Source organism: Bradysia coprophila (genome assembly GCF_014529535.1).
Source record: "Bradysia coprophila strain Holo2 chromosome IV unlocalized genomic scaffold, BU_Bcop_v1 contig_144, whole genome shotgun sequence".
NCBI classification, from domain to species: domain Eukaryota; kingdom Metazoa; phylum Arthropoda; class Insecta; order Diptera; family Sciaridae; genus Bradysia; species Bradysia coprophila.
In genome coordinates, this window is record NW_023503373.1 from 680,590 (window position 1) to 706,199 (window position 25,610).

Consider the following 25,610-nt stretch of genomic DNA (forward strand, 5'->3'; position numbering starts at 1 on the left):
ATTTATCTGCCATGCAACGGCTATATAGTTCGCACCTGTGTTGTTTATATTTTCTTTCATTTTAAACATATTATCATAGCACACTTGTTCGTTGCATGCGAAATATTGAGAGGGTATTTCGCCTTTGTCGTACGAAAGTACAAGGGGAAAAGAAATGAACTAAAAGATTTCGCATCAGTACCTTGAATAGTGTTAGATAAATAGAAGCGTTTAATAGACTCGATAGAAACAACGATATGCTTGCCATCTGTGAAATTTTATTGATATTGTCACAAGCAATTGTGACAATTTATGTTAGCAAAAATGTATCAGATCTGCATCATAAATGCATCAATAATCCCAATCTTGTAAATTGTTGTAAAACTTGTTATCATTTCTTATCTACAGCGTTGGTATAATAGGTACAGGCACAAAATTCACAATTCAATTCTCTCATTCTAACCCACTTCAGTTATTATCCAACATTCGTTCTGTCTCACTTTCGCTCATGCGCTGTGCAAATGATTTCATTGCGCCGAAATTTTTACTGAAACAAATCTACATTTTCTGTTACACAGTTCAAGTTGAGCTATCGTCGCGAGTGTGTCATATACATTTTTGTTTGTGAATTCCAAAATTTTGTTATTTAAAAGAATTTGGGGAGTTTTTCATATTTGTTTTTTTCTTCATTGCAAAAAAAAGAAGAATTAAGCGGAACATTGTTCTGTTACGTAAAAATCAATAGGAGAATTGTTTTTTGTTTTTATGATTGACCGTAAAAGAGGACATTGGAATTTATGGAAGTGAAGTTTTGATAAAACAGCAAATTAACTGCTACATTTGAAGTATAACTCCGGGTATAAATAAAGTTTTTTTTTATCACTGATTGTCGGCCGTGCATTAGTCAGTGATTCAAGGAAAAATATAATTTGACTTTAAAACTTTGAGGGATAACGGTTTTCGTTTGTGTTTGCAGTGCCCGATATAAGTGAGGTGTATCGTGCTCGGTTTGAGGTTGCAAACGTTTCTGCATACCATTGCTGTGTATTTTTTTTGATTTACCTAAGAAAAAATTGATTGAGCCATATCGTGGGCATTTTACAGTTTTTTTTGTGAGTTGTTGTTTTTTTTCATTCATCTGTTTCTGTGCAATATAAAATATTTCACAAGCCACAACATCACAAATGGATTAATTGGATACATCGCAATAGGATTAATTATATATAGTCTCGAAAATCGGTGAGTAATTTTATCAGTCCTTCCCTTTGCAATGTCCAAACAAACGAAAGACAAATCAGTTTTTTTTATTATTCGCATTGTCTGGCTGCGTAATTCCTTTCAATTAAATTAACTTATAAAATGTCGAATGTCATTGCGTGAGATGATGGTGCGAGAATTTATTTTGCAACATCCCGTTCGGTTTAATAATGATCATCGATGTGTGTATGGTGTGAATTTTGTACATCTCCGTAGAATGACTATTGATTGCTATCTTTATATCACTGTAACCTATGTGTCTGTTTTGTACAAGAGATGAGAAAATCAATAAAATTTCGTTTATTAATTTATTCGTTTTGTTCTGAATGTGACAGCATGGCATTGAAGCCATACTTTTTATCGTCAGAAAATTCTCACTGATTTAGTTTGCTGGTCGTTGTTAATCGTGGACCTATTTATTCCACCGCCTACAATCTGAAGCCTTTGATAATTCTGTGACAATTTGGAAGTTTCTTTTTAATGAATATCTGGATCTCGATTAAAGATCAACAGGATATAACTCGAATCATGTTTCGCTCATCTACCTCATTAAACAAACAATTTTCGTTTGTAGCCGCTTATTGGTTGCCAATATTTGTTTCGTAAACAATTATGAAGAGCAACAAGGGTTATAGGTACTCAATGGAAATTTTCCTTTATTCTGACTTCTGTGGAGAACTGAGTTACTGAACCGTTCACAAAACTTTTATTTTTGACTTCTGTTGCGTGTACATCTAAAAAGCTTCGATATTTGTTTTCAAAGCCACACGTTTTTGCTACCCTCCGTAACGTTACACTGACTTTCTATGCCTCAAATACATTCCGTTCTGTGGGTATATATCTGTATGCGTCGAAGGATTTCCAGGTTTTCCATTTTTATATTTTCAACACATTTGATAGACGGTGTATATAGGTATATATGATACGTACAGCACCCTTGATATATTTACTTTTATTTTCATCGGATCGTAATATCACCATAACAACTACGGTACTAAAGTTAAGCATTTCTTTATAACTGTTAGGGGGATTATATATACCACACCACCTACTTATAAATTGAAGAATTACATAAAAGTTATAGAAACAGTTTCGCTTTCGTTAAGAAATATTGGTGGGCAGACATGTCGTATTTGCTTGTTTACCTAGACTTGTCGACATATGCAAGGTTTTCTATTTTTACAAAGAGTATACCTATACACTAATTCCGGATGACAACTGAAACAATCGAGAAGTCAATAAGTTTGCTAAATATATTCTGAGAGTTCTAAACCACCATTTAATGTCAGTGGATAAAACAGCCAGACAGTATAGATAAAATTCACTGAAAGACACCACAGAAATTTATTAGAACATGATCTTGTTTCTGACATTCTAATTTATTATCTGCTTGTGTGCTTCACAATTGCAAATATAACAAAAACCGAAATGTAATAAAAGTACACTTGAGAGAACGATGTGTAGAATATGAACGTGTAGCATTATAACATACCTACTCGTTATTCTTCTAGAAAAAAGTTTATTTAAATAAAATATGCCTACATCATAAAATATACGACAGAACCGGTTTCACTCTAGCAATTAGTCCCGATTTAATCAATAATCAAATTCTATTACTCAATCGATATTCATTAATACACACAGAATAGAGAATAGATTAAAAATGCTAAAAGAAACCACTAAGGATTGGAGCAAAAAAGTTGTCTAGACTAGAGCTGGAAGATATTGAAAAATGCGATAAATTTTCAATTTTATAGTCGATTTGATCTTTCGGTCAATAAATTACAAACGATCGTCTCCTCTGCTCCTGTTTAGGTGTTCTCATCCCGTTCTTATTTCTGCTAGAATTTGGAATAAATATATTCAAAAATTTAGTTTAAATTCTATTGGCGTGCAGAAGTTTATTGTGTGGTTGAATACTCTTGGTGTCTGAGCAGAATAATCTTGATAAATTTCCCTCGTTTCCAGTTACATTTTTAGCCATATTTATATAAGGACCAAACCACGACAAAAAGGGTTTCCAATCCAAATCTCACCGTATGAACATTTTTGATTTGTTGTTATGGAAAAGCTTACTGACGAATTGATTAGGTAGCTATCTTGCAAACATTACATCACATCTCGTTTTCTTTAGAATTGTATTCACAATTACTTTTAAAGATTTGAATAGAGATTTTTTCCATCCTATTTCTTTATTCATTTTAATATAATACGAAAAAAAATGGACATGGTGTGATGTAGAAATATACACTCAGCATACAAAATATATTTTTTATTCTTATTGTTAATAAGCATATCACTATTTATACATACAGAACCGAGAATTCTACAAATAAAAAAATGTTGAGCTATAAAAAAACCGATCGAATATCCGTGTTAATCGATTAAATTTACATGATAGCACATTAGTACGAGTTAGAATCATTTTCGTTTTGTTTCAATTTCAGTGTACGCATATTAAATAATCAAAAGTTCAACGATTCCATTGCATGAATCTTGACCGTTTTGTTACAATTCTTTTCTTTTCTTTTTTTTGCTGTTGCTGCTGCTCTGTAAATTCTTATGTATACAGCAACATTCTAATCTATCAAATGGAAATTAATTGACTGAATGCTGAATAATTATACTGTTTAATATTTATATGGACTGTAAATTGCAAACTGTAGGTTTGTAACGTTTTAAATGATGTAGGAAGATAGACTCTTTTTTTCTGTTGATGTTGTTATAGAGTTGAGTTTGAGGCACGGGATGATATGCCATTATAATGAAGAATGGGTTTTCGCTTAAGAATTACGTGCACGGCATTGTAGACAGACCTATTATGTAAGAGTCCGTGTCAGAGACACTGACGAGTTGAAACATATTGGCGGGTAAAACAGTACATTTGACGGAAAAGGTTTTCTGAAGTATTAACAAAAAAAAAACTATTTCTCGTAGATTCATTGAACTTAACACATGTGTTCACAAGAATCGGTTAGATCTATATTTTATGCGATCATACATGTGCTTAAATCAAAGTTTTGATTTACTTGTTGTACTTTAACGAGTATTTAGTTTAATGAGATATAATAGGTGTGTATACGTTCATCATACAACATTTTATTCAATCGTATACCGATCATCTGTACTATTAGCAAAAATATTGCCTTTATTGTTTCACATATTTTTTTCTTCTTATTTTCATCGTTTTTTTATTATTATATTTACGGGTACAGGAGATGCCATTACACACGAACATCATAAAATTATGTACGATGATTATATTTTGCTTTATTTTAAGCTCTAAATGATTTTTTTATATTCATTTTTGTAATCGAGAAAACGTACATTTATATTGATTTTGATTGACGGGATGCGAAGCAATTTGGAATTTGTTTTCCAGTATTGTTCTCAGATGGGAACACACACACAACCGCTCCAAGATTAATGTTTTATTTAATTCATTTGGAATTATGTATATATTGCGGTTTTTGCGGTAATTTTAAATGTTTCGTTTTGGTGGTTTTTTTTTCATTATTTAATTTTTTCTCTTCTTCAAATTACTGGTTTCTTTTCCACCATTTTTACATTGGTACCTTCATTGCTGTAACGGTCATTGTGGTCAAAGAAAATACCGATACCTTTGCAATAAATCCAATCAATTTTTGTTCTCAGTTTATAACATGACATTTAATTAAATTCGTTGTGTTTCAATCAATTAAATAAATCTTCTAAGTTAAATATGCGTATTCGGTCATCTCTGAAAAAAAGCATCATCAATTTCCTAGGAATATAAGAAATTCCAAAGTTCTTTTTTGTCTGAACTTTAAAATTAAAATTATTTGAAAACTAATCAACAACTCAGCAATTTTTTCGAATAGTTGCGGTACGCAGGTATACATATATTGGTTCCCATCGTAAAGTATCAACAAAAATTTCGAAACCAATCTCAAAACTTTACTTTTATCATGCAGCATTCTGTCACCACACCTTTTGAGTTCGTTGCGTTTAGTCTGATAGTAAGTCAATTGTTCGTTTTTTTAAATAATACATACGTCATACGTATATTCGCCAGGTTTTTTGATAACAATCGCATGTATGACAACAACTATGTTTTTTATAAAACTTCTTTGTTGATGTCTTGATTAAAATGCTCGTTATTGTGACACTTGGCAATGACATATCTTGATTGGAATCAGTAACGTGATAAAATTTCAAGCAAATTTAAGCATATCTTTGACAGTACATCATGACTGAAATTAAATTTGTGTACCTGTGAATATTTTACGTTTTAAGGATACCTTTATTGCCCATCAACGGCATTTAAAGACTTAGCTATAGGCAAGCGTATGCCGCCGATTTAATCAACACATTTTTTACTTATTTTGTAGAACGTATCGCATAGTGTTTGATACGAAATCTATAACTTCATTTGTTTTAACATTCCGGAGGAATGTCGATTTCGTTTCTATCTGATATCGAAAAAATAGCGCAACGTAATCGAAAATGTATGCGTTACTATTCATCACAATGCGTTGTCATGCGTTACCATGCGTTTTCATGTAAACTTCGACTGAGTTGCCCGACTCAGAAACAACGTTTTGTCAAATATGGTGCTATAGTGTTGTTTAGTATCGGAAAGAGAAATGAAATCGCCGTTTTTCCGGAATGTCTGAAACAGATTTTTTACCGTGAGGAGATCTGCTATATTCAATACATCTCCAGCCATCACTTTTGAACGGTAAAAAGACACGAAGGAAATCCGAAGGAAATCTGAAGCTGTTGGAGTCAAATAAATGCATTGAAAAATAAAATTCGCTTAGGTCAGGTCTGGCATGCCTGACTTGTCTAAGACTTACAATGAATATTAGTTTGGACGACCTAAGGAAAATTTACTTCCTCACTTAGTAAGTGACACTTACACCTATCTTCAAAGCTTTAAAAGCGTGCATTAAAATTGATTAACTTAAACCAAGGTCTTTGTTTATTGATTTTTTTTGGTTAAAAGTAAGAACGATTGTGCCTGAGTAAATTATGTATATTTACGTATCATAAGCACATATCATAAAAAAAACGATCGGTCATTAACATGACTATTTGTTTTTCCTTATTCAAATAACTGATGTATTTCGAGCTCATTAATGTACAAATATTATTTTGTATCATCGCCATTATTAATTTAAAAGATAAAAAAAATAATAAATTGTGTGAGAGAAGTACTCTGAATTCATTGTATTTTTTTCGGACTCGACCATCGACCTTCATGTGTGTAATTGAATACTTTACGATTCTCAATTTTTTTTTCATTTTTTGCTTTTGCGTTTTAACATATCTCCGTGATATTTTTTTTAGCCGAAATGCTGTTAAAGAAGTCATTCAACCTGATTTTATGATTTCCACTTATGTCACCTACGCAAAACTTTGTTATGTTTTAATGTCCCTAAGACGATTTGTTGTAAATTCCAGAACACGTTTAACAGTTAGGGATGTGGTCGTGATTGGCGACTGCAAAAAAATTATAAATGAATCTCTCGTAATCTTTTGTTAATCGAAAGTTGTGGTTTTATGCACTTCCGTTCTAATGACCTGTCCCAATTGCAGAACAATTTTATCAACTTCACCAAGATTCATCGTCCATTTATGTACCACAATTAACAATATCATACATACTAACGTTATAAAACCAAACGTTGAACATTTCTCCTAATATATAGGCTATGACGATACCTCTGCATCGCAACCATTCTAGCTGATCTTCACATTTTCTATTAAAACGAAATAAAAATAATTCTACATGCACTCTACTCTTCCATTATTTCTTTTCTGCTGTACAATCTCTATATATACATTTCGTCCTATGCACATTGTGCATACGTATGTATGCACACAGAAGAATAAAAAAAAAAATGGTCAAATAAACGGTGAACGCGCCGCGTACCGATACCGACCGAACCAGAAATTCCATACAACAAGCGTTGTCGTGTCGCCTCAAGCCACAGCGTTACATTATATTGTGTTGCCACGGTAACCATAGCATTGATTTCTGAAAGAGTAAACACATCATCCACTGGGTTGGTTCTGTACCAAAGCCAAAACGAGATAAATTCGCATTTTGTTAAGTACACACAGCAAAAACGTATACACTTGGAAAAGTGCATATTTCGCTTGACTATAAGTGTCTCTTGATTCAAGACAATATTTTTATTTTTATTTTTCTACGTTTTTATTAATAGAAAATTGTTCCTTTATAAAGAACTGTTGGTTTGAACTCATGGTTTTCTGTTTCAGTCACCATAGTTTTCAATAGAAAAATCAATTTGCATTTTATAAATAACATTTTATAATTTGTGCTTAACCAGAACTATTCGACGGTGTTATTAAATTGCTATTGCTTGTGGTATATCATATCACATCACATGCAAATGGTATGTAAAGCGTTTATTAAGTTCTCAGATTTTATTGCTCTGATGAACTAATTAACGTTTGCATCGACTAAAGTCTGATGTGTTTTAGATGATGTATACATGGCATGGGTAAATGTTATAATGTGTTAATAGTTCGCCAGTGAATAAAATAAAATGAGAAATTGATAGGAAGTGTGAAGTTGAAATGATTAGTCGTCTAACCTAAATGATAAAAGATTTCTCTATGGCGTGAATGGGCTGAACGAAATGTGCTGAATTTACGTTATATTTTGACCGTAAAATGAAATATATTTCGAAAGAAATTGGCTAAATGGTTGAATTGTCTAAGGCCATGTAATTTGATGTGCCACATTGCGGATTTCATTGCAGGCAATTAGAAAATTGAACAAGAAAATAAATTGAATTCGTATGCTTGTTCGTGAAGTACAAGCAAAAATAATTGTCAAGGTCGTAAAAGTGCCCACACGTCTCAACTCTCCAATTGATCTTTTAAAATGGATTCCCATTCTTGTGGCATTAACAACTTTACATGGTGATAACGTGACTAATTCACAAAGAAAAGCATTCAAAATTGCTTTCTGTATTATTTTACTTTTTAAATCATTTTTTTTTTGGTCGCGTGGGTAGCCGCCGATCATTTAGATCCCCATGAAATTGTACAGCAGCATAAAAGGAAAAATTTTTGTATATTACCAAACAGCGACTAATTTAACCGGATAATGAATTATTCTTTTAGGTTTGAGTTACATTAATAATTTTTTATTTTCGGTTTCTGTTGTGTAGTTTAACTTTTGTATAAATCTGAAACATTACAATATCAACTTCCTGCTGTTATTTTTTCGTCAAACTGTGATATCAAAATGTTGTGCATGTTGTGCGCTGAATGATAAACTATTGTGCAACCCAAGGTCAATGTAAAACTGTCTCGCTTTGCGTTTATTTTATTAAAAATTATTCAATCATAACCTAGTCCCACTTTCTATTTGATTTATACTTTGTTGTAAGTATGGAACGGCTTTGACCTACGACTTCTAGATTTGAAAAACAATTGGAAATTTTACGTGAACTAATACCAGTCGGTTTATAAATTAATAAACTAATTATAGGCATTTAACATTTCATCAAATTCCAAATTGAAAAAAAAAATCTCGGATCAGTTCTACCTATTAAAAATCGTAATGAACAACAGGCCAACTAACAACAACAATAAATTCTTAAATAATTGATATCTGAACGGTTTTGTTTTGCGAATTTGAAATAATTAAATTGATTACCTATCGACAAGAGCACAGTTCCTCAACCATGCGCGCTGATATTATAAATATTATACCAAATGTGCGTAACAATAATGAAAAATTTAAGTCAATTATTCAATGATCAAACGATTTGAAACCGCCATCAATAAAGTATATAAATGGGTAATGCTGGTACATGCATTAGATCTCTGGCGTAGCATAGTTGCTAAGGTCTGTGAACATTGAACGTATGCTGAGAATGTCGAGAAGTCGACACATTTTTTTATAGAACGAGTTTAATGTCCCACTTATTTTAGTAGACTGTAAAGCATTCCATTGTTATCATTTAGTGATTTTTTGAGAAGATAATTCTAAAATTGATTATATTTGCTTTGCGTCAATCAGTATCGACATTACCTTCAACAATTATATTTATTAGTAGAGTCTTGTGTGGTCGAAAAATCATCAATTAAAGTGTGAAGTATATGGTGTACTAAGACTTATACTTACGCAAAAAGGGAAATGAAACGGTCACTTGAAACTTTATTGTCATTAAAAATAGGCCAAATGGTTTTATTTCATGAAATTAGACTCTTTAGAAACGGAAAACGCATTGTGATGTAATCATTGAATCTATTACTTCTTCTGTTCAAAGTTTGATAAAAAACCTATTACTTCAGCCGGTTTAACATTAATTTTACTTGTAATAATAGGACATTTCCCGGTTAACATCATTTTTTAATCGTTCCAGTTGATAACAGATGATTAACCGTTTGTTTCTGATACTCTATATGTGAAAGGAAGAAGAGTGAAAAAACTTTAAAAGATAACAACTCGTCTTGTAGTGGTTATAATTTCCCAATCAAAAGTAAAGTCACGTACCGTGAATGGTCCTTTTGTTTCTAATTCTTAACTTTCACTTTTCTTTTTTTCGCGTGACAGAAAAATGTTTCTTGCCGTGTTGTCACACATTTTTGGAAAACAAATTTCTTCAACCTACCTGCTCTCATTCACATGTAACAGACAACAAATTAATAATCAAAATTGAAATAGAAACTTAAAAAATAAAAGCATAAAAAACATGTAAAATGTGAAGGAACAAACAAAAGAATCTTGAATAGGAATTATAACAAGACGAGCCAGTTCATTTATCGTTTCAACTCTTTATGTATAACGCTGCGCTGGAAAGATATATTCTTCAGTTCCCAAAGTGATGACTAATGAATAGCGAGTATACAGCGAGTGCATATTTGCAATAAATCAAACATTTTCTCTACAGAAACTTTATGCGTGCTCACACATTCACATCATTTGCATACCTTCCACAGAGACGCGCTACAACAACAATCATTTTACTGAGTACAATTTGAATAAATTTAAGGTCAAAAACCTAAAACTTTAGACAAATATACCTTTTCCTTGTGCTAAATATATGGACGTGCATTTCTCTCAGCAATAAAATCGTAGAGTTATACCGGAGAACGATGAGTTTAACATTAACATAATCTGATGCTTCTTGTATCTATGTGTGATTATGCATTTTTGTATTATGTATATTGCAACGAGAGTGTGCAACGCGTGCAATAGAAAATCATGTGAGCAAACACATTAGTGCGGACAATGTAAATAAACAAAATCGACGATGATCGACATTGATTGAATTATAATTTTGTATACAAATGTCCGATTTAATTATTTGTTTTTGATCTGTAATTCACAAAATCACAGCGGTATTCGATGATAACCAGGTATTCGAAACATGTTTCGGTATAATAGGAAAACGTTCCATGGCATAAATCTGTGTGGGAATTCTGTAGATTTTATTTTGCGATAGGCAAACACTAATAATTCAACTCGTCGTTCCCGTAGCAACAATAACCTTTAAGGATTTGTTTAATCGTCTTAAAATCGAATCTATCTATTTCTTACATTGATCTCATTTCTTTAGAACTGGCAATTTAGATCAACAGTTTCTTAATAAGTCACATCTTATTTCTTGTTCCAGTGTCTTACAATTTCTATATATCTTATTACTCATTGCAATGAATTAAAAAAAAAATATTTTTATATTGGAGCTGAGGATGTTTTCTTTCTTTTTATATTCTCAGCTCTCAACTAGTCTGTCTGCAAATAAATATGGACTTAAATATGTTGAATGCAAAAGAAAAAGAAATATTAAAATAGTTGTGCTGTAATACGTATAGAATGAGAATCAGCAAACGCAAGCGAGTTTTCTTGTATACAGTCAAGAACTTGAAGGTGCACTTTATATTATTTATTTACCAATTGAAATTCTCAGAAAAATTCGTATGCTATATGCATTATGGGTTCGGTGTGTTTTTTTTACATTATCATTCACTTTACCATTTAATCGTTTCGTATACTCATCATCGTTGCATTCATCACAACCAACGCCGCGATGTTGTTTTCGGTGTAAGTTTATAAACGCTGTGCTGAAGGCACATTTGTCACCCACAGCGTGCATCCGGGTGAGTGGCATGACACCGCAATATTCTTATTAAAATTTTGAACTGGTGCAAAGGGAGATGTGCAAACATATGCACAATCACCTATTGACTCCTTTCTCGTGTTAATGGCAAAGTTGTGTAATTTATGGATTTTGGTCAAGTGTCTGGGAGCTAATAACATTAAAGTATGGTTTTCGTAAATAAATTTTTCAGGAACGTCTCTAAGAGCTATTCACGCCGTAAGTGCGGTCGAAATTCAAAATGGAAAGTGCGGAGGTCTTTCTAACGTAGCGTCATTTTCATACAAGGAAGCGTTGAAATGTATTTTTCGGTTCACTTTTTCATCGAATCGTTCACTTAAAATTCAAATTTCAGGCACACTTACGGCGTGAATTAAAGTATGCTTTTCACACTGTCAAATCCTTTTTTTTAATAAAATTTAATTACAGAAATAGAAAGTGATTCGGTATCAATCAATATGTATGAATTGAAGTGTTGATAAGAAGACAACTCATAAAAGCTTACTTAATCCAATTTTTTGATTATTCCGCCAATCTGTCAGCTGCTCGGTGCGTCCAGATTTAACTTTGTCATATTATGAATTATTTGAAATTTTAATCTCGATCATATTGCATTTCAAGTGTTATCTGGTTACGTCCATCAGCGTCAATATTAAACATTAATCAGTAACCAACCATGAAAGTATAGACTTTTGTGGTCAAATATATTTCAACACAATAAAGTGCACTTTTTAGCGGCATATCTTGTATTGAGCAATTTGTATAGACTGAGATAAACTTGTATGTTGATATTTTATCCGTACACGCAACATTTTGATTTTGTAATCAGCTTTTCAAACTGTACATGCTAGCACTTTATTCTCCACACCAGCGAGAGCCAACACAATCGAATTACATAATTAAACATGTGTGTTTTGTCTTATTTATCGGCACTCGTTTTTATTTTTAAAGTCAATTGATTTTACGGACATTATCTAGCTCGTGTGAAAATTTCACATTTAACGCTTGTTAACCAGTTAACGTCACTGTACCATTGATTTATCATTTTAGTCCCGTGACAACCATATCTCACCGCATAAATGATTTTGCAATCTCCAACGAAACTACGAACTGAAATGCCCCTAATGTGTACAGCATAGGTCTCATAAACGATAAAAAATTTATTCCGACCCAAAAAGCAGCCAACAATGTAGCATCCACGTTTTACAAGACAAGTGATGTACATGCAAAACGTGAGTGTATCTTATTTCATAAATTGCTTCCTCCATGGATATACACCTGCAGCATATAAAAACGTATTATATCTTCAATCCCCATTGCGGAATAATTGAGATTAAATTTTCCGATATAATAATAGGTGTCGGTCAAGCAAGGTTGGATTAACATTAAAGTATAATAATTTATATGATCCTTACTGGGAAATTAATCTTTTATCAAGTACGGTATCGTTGGTGCGATGAACCTTTGCTAATAACTTTGTACCGAGCTGAAAGAAAATGAATCTTCATATTCTTATAATTCGTTACATTGGTCATAAGTTAATGTGCATCCTGGCACCTAATAATCGTGACCGATTATCTAATTAGATTGAAATGATGGTGGTGCATTCTGAGTTTAAAAGAATCTTTACGGCAAATTATCAAAGAACGAAGTTAATTATCTGAAAGGTTTTCTAATTGCAAAATATTGGCTTTGCGTTTGATAAATGTTTCCTTAATCGCTGGTTTTTAAGTTATTTTATCGTACATTTTGCGGGAAGTGTACACGTTTTAGCGAAAACCACAAAAAGAATTTTTTTTATTGTTTTCCTTATCCACAAAAATTAAAATTTCAAGTAACTTCATATAACTTAGCGATAAGATTAGAAGCTCTATCTGATTCGCTATTGAACTTAGCCACATAATTGATAAGAATTATGCTGTAATTTAGCAACTGTGCCTTTAATCTGGCAATATATTTTTCTATTGTATCATACGGGCTTACAGCGCAAAGCAATAATTCAAAAGGAATGTTAAGCCTTTTTAATTTAACAAGACGGCCATTACTCACCTTAGAACCGAAGAGAATGCTTTACGAGAGCTTCGTTGATTTTATTGATTTTTATCAATTTTTTTTTAAAATAAAATGCATGATTTTACACAATGGAATGTCTTGAACAGTCATTATTCATTCGATAGTACATTGTCGATGAGGAATTCAATTTAGTATTTGCGTAGTATTTGCGTTATCTTGGTTCTGATTTTGTAACGTGATGAATAATGGTCAAGTGAGATGATTTGTCAGTGACACTTCATACAAATATTTTTCATATCATACCTTCCACAGAAGGAATGCAAGAAATGAATGTTGATTAAATTTTTAGTTTAAAGGATTTTTAGTTTAAAGGATTTTTAGTTTAAAGGTCGTCAGCCCACTTATTTAGATCTGTGGAAGTTGGCGAAAGCTAAGCGACCACCTTGTTAGTAACAGCTCAATGACTTTTGGATCATCAGGATCGGAATGATCAAATGTACTGATGCAAACAATAAAACGAAATAAAAAAAAACAACAAACGGCCAACTTACATGCCTACAATAAACAACATTTTTTAGTATATATCCAATCCATCCATAAGCGCATGTTATTATTTGTGACTTATGATCGTTTGATGAGGTAATTTTAAAGCTGTTAGGTCTTTTGAAGTCTAATACTGTTGTTATGTTGTTGTCTGAATTGTTTATAAAATATATGCCCGCGGAGAAAGTGCATTTTCAATAATTACCTAACAACACACACATTATCTGATATATCCCAGCGTTATATTTGAATATATGGAATTTTCGTTTCGTCGCTTTTCTTCACTTCATCCAATAAACGGCAGTCTATTATGTCAAATTTCAAGCAATAAATCACTGCAAACACAATTGTGTTTCGTTGGTACAATGCGTCCCAATGTAATATGTTTTCTGATATATCTTATGCAATCGGATACACATTAATAATATTTTTCGTGTGTGTGCTTTTCAATATTTATTTGCCTGGTCTTACAATGTTAATACTCATTTAGGTTTTCAAGTTGGAGAATTTTCTAAAATGCAATGTCTATTTTGGAGCTCTATCTCACATGCATATGTTAAACGATATCGCAAAGATTGTTGGTTTAATTATTTATGTTATTTTGTCGGTTATATTTATTTAGCTGTCTGTGCAAAGTAATTTGACCGGTTTGTTTTAAGTCTTTTTTTTTTTGTTGAAATTTTTATTTAAAGATAAAAGCATGAAATTTAACATGAGTGTTATCAGGTTATGTCGTGAAATTGAAATTAGTTCATTTGACTCTCACGTGTCGTATATCGCTTAGAGAATGTGTTGTGTCTTCACATTTTTTTTTGTTACATCCGTAAATCCAAATGACAAATTAGATTAATGAAAGCAAATAGATGAATAGAGGAGGAAAAAAAGACTGAATAGTTGAAGCAAATAACTTAGTAGTTTTACATACATGACGCGGAAGTGGAACTGAATCTTCATTTGCATGTTTCATAATCCGAATGAATATGCAAAAATTGGTTTCATAATATCCAATTGTGATAGAAATTGAGTATAAACCGGTATCATTTCATGATACACATAAATACGTTGAGTCTGTCTTCCTCGATATCCACATCACACCGAAAAAAATGCACACAATACAATCATTGGAGTTGTTCTACGCGAGTGATCAAAATAAATTAATTACATTGTCAATAAATTATCGGTTTTCCATTTACCATAAAACACATTAAAACATAAATAACGTGCACCATCATCGCGATAATGAAGTTTTTAACATCTTTTTCCATAAAATACCATTCAACTGTACTCAACTTTTTCACTTCATTTACCTGTTGATTGTTGTGTTTCTTTTTATTATAATTTTTTTTTTTGTTAAATTTACCTACCAACAATTTGAGCAAACATACAAATCATTCGTTTGTTGCAATGTTTATCAAAGATTTCTAGTGTTGTGTTGCTATATTCGCCGTATGAATATTCATGGCTTATACTGAGAAGATTAAAACGTGTTATTTCATCGTTAGTCAAGCAGAAATGCCGTTTATCGTTTGAATATTTCACTTATTTCACATGGCCATTATTTCCATTAATCTTCACACTTTTGTTTATTTGATGCTTATATGGTAGTTATAGTTTGATTGGTACAAATACAATTTTTGTTTTTTTTTTCCTTTTTTAAATTGATTGTAAAGTAAATTTATGTTAACGATTAAATGCGATTATTCGCCTTAGTTTTTTTTTATTACGCAAATTATTAATTATATGCGACATTAAACAATAACGCTATTATGATAAGCGTAATCAGTTTGTTTACGAAAAAGCCACTATTCCGATTTAGGTATTATTTGATAAGAGAACAGGGAAATTGGTTTGTTCGCTGCTGTTGAGATTATTAATTTCTTGAGCAAACTAATTGTGAAAATTGAATTGTTGCGAAAGAAAATTTGAAATTTGAACTTGAGTGAATATTATGTCAAAACCTTTATCGAGAATTAGTTTTACCGAAATCAACAGACAACAGAATGATGATGTGACTGGGTTAATGTAGCATTAATTCGAGATGATTGACGTATTCATTTTTAACTTGACACTTTTTTTATCATGTTCGAAAAAAGAGTTACACAAAAGAGTCACTTTTCACCGGAAAGAATGACACAAACTTTACCATTTTTTATCGATTTTTTTTACCTACTTCTTTAGCTCATAAAATATTTAGCAAAATGTGAATTCTGAATTCGAAATAGGCACCATGTAAATGTCCATTTTAAATTAGCTACACGTAAAAAAGACTTGTTTTCTCCTAAATAAAATGCTGCTGCAGAGTTTCCACATAATATTACTAAAAACATAGCAGTTCGTATCGATTACTTCAATTAAGGGCAATTATTTGCCGAATTTTATGAAAACTGAAATTTACCGAAAATTACTGAAAGCTGAAAGTTACCGAAAGTTAACCGAATCTATGTTTCGATAAATTTCAGTAAGGTTCGGTCAATTTCAGTGAATTTGGTAAATAAATTGACCAGAAATGTTATCACTCAATAAACATTATTATATGTTTTATGATATATTTATAGTTTATTAAATTATTATTCAGGTCTATTACTTCCGAGATTACTTTTTTTGCACGACATATTTTCGAACATATTGGAACAAAATCTATTACTTCATTTGTTTTAGCGCATATTTTACTATAAAAGACCTTTTCTGCCACAGTTCATCGCTTAATTTTCCGTGTCTATCGATAACAGATTCTTTTGCACGTGTGGTAACATAACCTTTTACTTCATTTGTTTTAGCACACATCTTACGATAAAAGACTTCTTCTACCACAGCTCATTGATTATTTCCGTCTATATCAATAACAGATACCTTTGCACGATGTATTTTCGAACGTGTTGTAACAAAATCGTTTACTTCATTTGTTTTAGCACACATTTTATTTCCCCCATTCTAGTTACATTCTTTGATACTGGGAATTGTAATCTAAAAATTGTCAAACATTTTTTTTTTAGAAAATGTAAATAAAAGACATCATTTCGAAGGGATCCAATTTATCAGCTCTCTACATTGTTACCGCATTTCTTTCTGTAAATTTTCATCATTCAATCGAAATTTAATTTAAAAAAAACATCAATTTTACGGTTATTTAAATTACCTCAATTTCGAACTTTGAATATGCACAGCAAACAGTCATCAATTCTAAGTTAAATATATACCTCAAGTTTTTACCTTGTAAAATTTCCAATTGAAAAGCATTTCACACCATATTATTATTTGACTATTTGAACGTTCATCCAACTGTACTGAATTCAAAATATACAACGACATATATCACATACCAGAATCGAAAACATTCGATGATTTGAAATTGGAATATAATCTAAAATCCAACTCGACGACAGCAGCGTCTCTCCTCTGTCATAACACACATTCGTATAAATTTTCATTTAATTTTAATAGAAAATATGTAATACCATCTCTTGATCACAGTTAATCTGATGCTGACTTTATGGTTGCAGGAGACATGTATACACATCAGATCAAAACATGCCTACAGATAATGCCACAACATATTATTATTCAATTTGACAATATATCGAAACGTGTTATTTGATAGAGAAATTCCATTTCAAATATACGCTGATTTTATTAAACCATCTGAAAAACCACATAATTATATGGGCTAGATGGGAATGGAACGAAGAAAAAAAAAATATTGTGGTCCGTGGATGTGGTCATCCGTGTATATCGTAGACATGATATTATATACGTATAATGCGTATACAACTAGTAACTAACGTACATTAACATGCAATAGAGCTTGGTTGTTTAATTTAATTTGAACGGACATTAGTTTATCGTTTTAGGTCAACGAGCAAAATTAATTAAATTTTATCGGTTGTTTACGACAACTGCATCAAGTTATTACCATAGAGAATATATGTTGCCTTTTCTGATAAGATAGGTTTATTATTGCAGGCTTAACAAAAAGATGTACTGGTGATCCTTACGCATTAATGCGTCACTTCGCCGAGTAAGAATGCGCATCTAGATGATATACACTAACCATGAGGCGCCGTTTATCATTTCCCTGTTGCGAAGATAATTCGTAAAAACAGTTTCCTTACTACTCAGTTATTTCTAATTATTGATAAATTCGGACGCCCAGTAAACGTCTGATTAAATCGTACAAATATCTTCAAACTATCTCCGCGTAGATAAATTTGTGGTAATTGACGTCAATATTTGAGTAACTGTTTCGTTATTCAATAGATTAAGCGGTTGCGGTCTTAGAGGTCAATGTAATCAAATAACTCAACATTCAATATGCTAATAAAATTCAAAAACAGCCAAAGTATAGAAAGAAGAAAGCACTAAATTGTTTATTTAATAAAAAAAACATTTTTGTTGTGAGTCGAGCATTGTCTGTAGATACAAAACTTTACGCGACTATATTATACAAAAACGTTCGCTATGAAAGAACTATTGGTGAGCTCAATTCTGTTGTAAATCTTCGTCGACTGTGACAAAAGGGAGCTGTGTCATGTCGTACAGTAAACTAACAATTCATCTTGAACAACTTGGCAAGAACTAATGCGATTACTTTTTTCTGCCAAGCCAACCTTCTGCAAAAGAAATAACGTTCAATTCCTTCTGTTGTGCCATTTAATTTTATTGAAGTTCGCCGACCCACATTCATACAGTTTCTGTACCAAACTAAACATCATGATGAATTAATTTTTTTTTTTAATTCACTTCCTAACTGTTATACGATCGGAGATAAGACGTTGATGTTTTACTACCGAATAAGCTGTGCTTTTTTTTCCTTTTACACATAATTTGGATCGAATTCCGTATATAAAGTGTAATACATCGGAGATCAAGGGTCAAAAATACTTCAATGATGGTTGCGATTTTACATGCTCATTTTTTTTTCGGTAAGACTTACCTTGGCACAATAAAATGGTTAATATTTTTCGCAATTGTCTGCTACAATTTGGTTTTTAAAGACCTGACATTTTCGAACCAAATACGATTTGATGAATGACCCTCGTTCTCATCAAACCACTTAACTAGAAAAAAAAACTGTTCATCTATGAAACACATTACAGTTTCTAAAAAAAAAACTCTGTTACGTGCATTCTAATTAACTAGAAATAGTTGATAAACATAAAAAATCTCAACATTTTCATAACACTTCCCGCGAAATTAAAAAAAACACCTTCGATGTTATTATATAAAATTAGATAGTAATTATAAAACACAGAAGTTATTAGAGAAAAAAAACCTTAGATTTCTACAAACGTAACAAAGTACACATCAACAATATCTCTTTGCATTCCCACAAAATGTAATTAGTTTAATTAAATGAATCGCCGCATTACTTCACTTTATGTATACGAGGAAAGTCTCAACATAAATTTTTTTGTGCCTTAATTCACATGCTGAGTGTATAGTGTTAGCGATATTCTAAACACAAAAGGGGAGATTTTAGTGCAATTATGTTAAAATGTAATGTAATGTTACGGGTCTGGGTCTCTCCACACATATATGTGTATCATAATCTTTGTATATTCGTCGCATGTTCATCCATTTGAGCCGTAATGTAATTCATCAATTAATAATAATTAAAGTTTGTTGAGCTTTGGTACTTGAAAAATCAATTGAATTAAATTGCCTTCTTTTTTATAAATATTGTTCGGTTTCGGTACAGACAGACAGCCAGCGGTGCGAAGAGAAAATTAACGTAAATGATTAAATGTGAAATCAGAATGAACGAATAAATTCAATTGATTAAGATGTTTGCTGTGTAGGCTTCTCGGTTTCGTTTGATTAAATTTTTGGTACTTATTGTAGTTTCATTAGAATAAATATTCTCTCCACGCAAGTTTATTGAATACGTGACACCTAATTATTGTAATGGATTAGGCTGTTTTGGGTTGTACATACTATGTATACGCGTATTCGATCGAACGCATTCATTACCGTTGGAACGGATGTTTAATGCATCATTGAACGAATATTACGTTCATCAAAGAAACTGAATAGTTGATGAAGTTGTGAAAGCTTCGGAGCTTTAAGCCGAGCCCCTTAATCTCACCTTTATTTTTACCAACATCCAACATCTCACTGCCTGATTATATTTATATAGTAGTGATTAACCGAGAAATTTATATTGCCAAAGCGTAACGTGTATAATATTCTGAATTTTGAAATGAATTTTTAATTGAACTGTACGAGTACACCTTTGAAACAAATCTTTTTACCATAAGGAATCCGGGACCTGTAGAGTCTGTAGCGTACAAAGTAGGCTGAACTATATTTTCCTTATTTTTTGTCAAGGTGGAAACATTACTGAAAAATGTTGTCCCATCGTTAGGCCATTCGCCCATTATTCGCTCTATTTTTCCCCATTATTCGCTTGTATTTCCCTTTATTCGTCCGAACTCTGTCCCACCATTCGCTCGTTTATTTCCCCCTCGCTTTTTGTAGTGGAAAATCGATCTGAAAACAATGCCATTTTTACACTGGGAGAAAGAACTGTTCAGTATATTTGTATTTTCATTGGTAGTGTCTAATAAAATGTCAAAGGTGCGAGCTGGTTCTTTGCTCAAACTAAAAAACTTTGCAGGTCCGCCAGACATTCTGCATTCCGTTAAGTTTTATAATTTTATAATTCTGCTAAAATTATTTTGGTATGTTCATCCGTATTCAAGTCTGATGTTTACATCAAATGATGTTCAATAAACATTGCGAAATGAATTTACAATTCAACCTGTACACCAGACCATTCCCATAATTTACTTTTTTTTAATTAACATTAAATCGGCAATCGATGCGTAAATGTTTGTGTAATTACAGGTTACAGATAAAATTAATCAAAAAAAAATGTTTTTAATCCGTTAGATATTATCACACATTTTATCACTTAAAAAACATTATCGAAAATAAATTTCCATTCGAATTTGTAAAAGTGTAATTAATAAACAAAAGCTCAAATTAAAAACTTTTTTCATTCACAAATCGAGCGCGGTGACTGGTGACCCATAAAAATGACTCAAAAGATTCAAACATAATTAATTTATCAATAATATTTTCAGCTATTATGAAATATTTAGTAATACATTTCTGTAGGCAATGTTATGTTCGAATGAAGAAAAAAAAGTAAAATAAAAATAAAAGAACAACACACATTGTTATACATATATTAAACGTACACTCTCAACGTGTTGTATTGTGCACACATAAAACGTACCATATTCAACAAACAGCCATAAAATGTATGTTCAATTACGGATTTAATTTACCAACGAAAGAATAATAGTAGGTATTGAAAACCAGCTCTTATCCGCACCGAAATGCTTCGATGGTGCAACTAGTTCGCACACAAATTAAATAATTATTTATTATGAACTGTTGTGCTTTTGTTTATAACGTTATTGTGTTACATAAAAAAAAAACTGAAAATAAAAATACAAAACTGCAGCAGTTCAATGGTCTTGCAATGTGGAATTTAGAGAAAAATATCAGTATTTTTGCTCTCATAAAATAACATTTAATACGAAACGATATATCAATTAATTCAATCAATGATTTTTTCCAATTATTTTATGATAATGTGCAGAATTAGAGGCAAAATCATAGTATTGAAAGCGTGTTAAATATGAGAATAATAAGTAAGTGCAATCGTATGCTGCTCACTTCTTAATAATTCAATTAAACAAATACAGAAGTGAAGAAACTTATTACTCCTAATCAACATCTGTATATTATATACCTGTAATCTTACAGCCAGTAGACATGGTAGACACACATATCCGTTAATCAACAGTAGATATATAGTTTCACACCTGATAATTATCGCCTTATCTAAATCTATCAGCAAAGACAAAATGTTTTCTTTCTATAAACAAGCCGGTAGCAACTTCATTGCGAAACTACATTTATAGAGCTTAATACGAACCGATACATTTATTAGTACTATTAGTACAGTCTTTTAATGCGTCACATTATCTCACATCGGTCATTCATATAGATTTAATCAATGAAATCATTGATTAACACCCATTTAATGCGTGTTCCGAGAATTTTAGAATGAAAACTCTGTTCGGAAAATTGTAGTAAATTCCAATGCGCAACCGTAACACTTAGAGACCGTACTTAAAGCGTACTTTGATATTGTTGTTGTTGTTACAAATACTGTTGCTGCCTACCGATGACACGATGATAAAATTGCACATTATAACCCCTTTCATTCATCAGCTCATTTCCGAATTTGTCACTGTGTTACGTTTGTGGTTTCATAGTGGAATGTTACAGTAAACATACGACAGAATAATAATTGTGGTAGAAAGGGAACAATCATTTCAAGTAGGATTTCCGTTGTTTCCCTGCAGAAAATTTAATATTGTATTTCCTCAACGTGTATACGCTTTAGTTTCGTTGTGATGTTTAGTTTACTTTCGAGTCAATATTTGTTATTGCGTCTAACGTTTCGTTTGATTTCACCTAGGATTTCACTCGAAATCGTTTTCCCTTTTTCTTTTTAATTAATCTCGAATTGTTGACAGTGGACGTATTTCCGAGACATTTACCCAAAATCTAATAATGTAATTTAAAGAATCCATTAAAAGATAATCGTAAATGGAATAAAATAATCATTAATTTTACCGAGGAACAGCACTGCGTTTGCTAATCTACCAGATAGGTCTTTTATATTTACATTCATTTATTCTGTACAGCAGAATATGGAGAGAGGAAAAAAAATCTGTGGCATATATGCATGAGGATTTCAAAATTAATGTGAGTCAATATGCTGATCGTTATCATCACCATAAGACCAGTTTTTTTGCGTGAGAGCAAAAACTGATTTTTATTTAATGATCGATTACCATAATAGTCTGGGTCTTTCTCGATGCATTTTATATAACAAAAAAAATGTAAGTTTGAATGTCACCCAAAAAATTATGTAAAAAACTACCAAAATTCGTGCTGATTCTCCGAATATTCGTAATACACCCACTGCCACTCCTAGATCCCCGTAGATCCCAAAGCAATCACCAGATAAGGTTAATCCGATTACACGAAATATGTACAGTAAAAAAAATTCACTTACATTGCATTGTTGTCAGTTGATACGTTTAACCTTAGCGACCCCGTACTATGCGGCGGATCGTTTGTTGCGTTTATTTTATCCAGTCAATGATCAAATGACCAATTTGACGATGGAGACGCGAGAATGTAGACAATTTTTATTGTTGTTGGATTTTATTGATTATTCCGCAATTATTTATACGACAAGTGGCTTAAGTTGAATGCCTAACAAATTGTAAATGGTTGATTGCTTGACAGTTTCTACAATGCCATTTATCAACAGTAGTCAGTTTAAGATTTTTTGTACATTTTTTATGCAGACTAAAGTCAACTGCATTATTGTCGTTTATTGTATTGCTGAATTGAATTATGCTTCAAGTAAACAACTGTAGAAGAATTTTTTTTATGTGATGAATTTTGGCGTTCTTTCACTTTTAGTTGAACTGTTGTTGAACGGCGTTTAAAGAACTCGTATCCTTTTCAACATCGAGACTAATTGAAACAATTTCCAGGAAATGATCAATTACATACTGATTGACTAAAAGATCGCAAAATAATTCTCAAACCATTCACATGTACAGTTAATCACTTTCGATAATTTTGCACGTACAAAGATATAAACCTGACCAGAACTCACCCATATATACTTTTACATTCTAATGCCACAAATATGCTACCCACAAATATACCAAAAAAATTTATTTCCTCGAATCATTAAAACGTAACAAAAACGAAAACATTTTTCGACATATTTCGTTCCGACTGAAGAATGTTAATTTGTTTTAGATGAGGTTGTGAGGACGGGAACTTTAAATTGTTGTCTCGATTATTATAATACGTATGGTTATTATGATGACAATGGGTTAAGGTCGAGGCATTTTGCGGTTGTATGTATTTGATCTTATGTCGGTTTGATCTATATCACTCACTAAATGAATTCACTTTTATTATTTATTATATTGTTTTAGTCTTCACTTCACCATATATTAAAATCAAAGAGGGGTGTCTAAAACAAATAAATTCGTTTCTATTCGTCGTTGTTAGATACGAGTCAGTAATTTTAATAAGACATGCATCGTGTGATGTTACACATAAAATTGAAATTAATATCTTTTTGAAAAAAAAGTAAATTTATTTAACGGACTCTATTAAGACGCATTTATATGCCGTATACACAGCACCCTACATCGAACGTTGTAAACTATACAAATCGTTCGGATAATACATTTAATGAAGTTCCGACCCACATATTGCATGATTTTGAAGTCAATTAACTTTAATAACAAATTATACACGATACAGTATCCACAGGAAGTAATGTAGTGAAAAAAAAGAAAAGATAAACAGGAAAAGTGCGTTTAAAAGCATTGGATTCTGTTTTTGGCTTATTTGAATGCAGAGAATTCGTTTATCAAAATTCTTGAAAAATTTGTCTTTTTAACGTTAGTCAAATGACTAACAGTAAATAAGAATTTCCTAGTCATGACAATGTAAATTGTGTCTATTGGCCACGTACAATTTGAACCCAACCCTAAAATATAATAAAGAGCAGTGAACTGAAATAAGACTAGCACAATATTATGAACTTATTAACGTAAGTTACCGACTGCACATAAAAGTAAATGAAGGAACATCAAAATAATACATTGAGCTCAAGTATCGAGTTTATCTTCTCTTAAATTCTTAGCAAAAGTGATTTAACGAAATATAAAGTTTTGTTGCACTGGTGTCTGGCCTGGTAGTATGATTAACCAAAAGGGAGTAAAACCATTTCAAGATTCTTTCATGACAACTCTATACCATTTTTATGATTTAACCAACCACCATTGGTGTAAAAATATGTAATACGAAAGACTGGCAATACGTTTGTCGTCTTCATTGCCTTTTTTCTCGGCGCACATAAAAAAATGGTTTGTTACTAATTCGTGAAGTTATTCAAAGTTATGAGTAAACCAATTAGTCATTTTGACAGCACCTTACCTACCTGCTCCGGCCAGTTATGATTATTAAAAACATAGACATGCACAAATGTGCATTATTTTAAATATATATTTATTACGTTTCTGAATTTAGTTCACATAAATTTTCCGCCATGGTAAAAAATATAAATAATAAACTGAGAGGAGAAAAAAAGTGGTGCATTAACAATATGTATACGTATGTTCTCTTGCCAGGCAGTTCATAATTTAAAATACATCGGATTTGCATACATTATCCAATGCGATAATAAAATAATAAATAACAAAGAAATAACACCTACAGAGATTTTTCAGAACTCAACGTACAACCGTGGAGAAAAGAAGTGTTTTGACATGTCTTTTTTGCGAGGTGGAACATAAATTTCTTAACTTTTTAGTGGTTTATTTTCTGTCGTGTGTACGTATTGAAGCATAAGGTGGCAAGCAACTACTCCAAAAAAAATATTATTTTACTGATCGATGACTTTTATGTCACCGACTGGCACATAGAAGCATAGAACAATTCAATATGCAATTATTGCGATCTCAGAACAATTTTTACAGAATTTCATTTGGTAAATATTTCATACACAATATCCTCCCACAACAATTTTTTAAGCAAAAGGAGTTTTCTTCAATCCTTACGTTTTTTTAACAC

The 25,610-nt window shown here is 31.7% G+C and overlaps 1 protein-coding gene across 7 annotated transcripts in view; it reads left to right on the forward strand.

The window, feature by feature from the left end:
- The first annotated feature begins 553 nt into the window (after positions 1 to 553).
- The window catches only part of LOC119071136 (protein shank), a 69,480-nt gene continuing 44,423 nt past the window's right edge, over positions 554 to 25,610 (forward strand). For 6 of the 7 annotated variants that reach the window (XM_037175824.1, XM_037175823.1, XM_037175828.1 and 3 more), the window contains exon 1: positions 556 to 1,218. The gene's annotated coding sequence lies outside the window, so the exon portion shown is untranslated. Of the gene's footprint in view, positions 1,219 to 25,610 lie in introns of all 7 variants that reach the window. The other variant, XM_037175825.1, reaches the window with a different exon arrangement.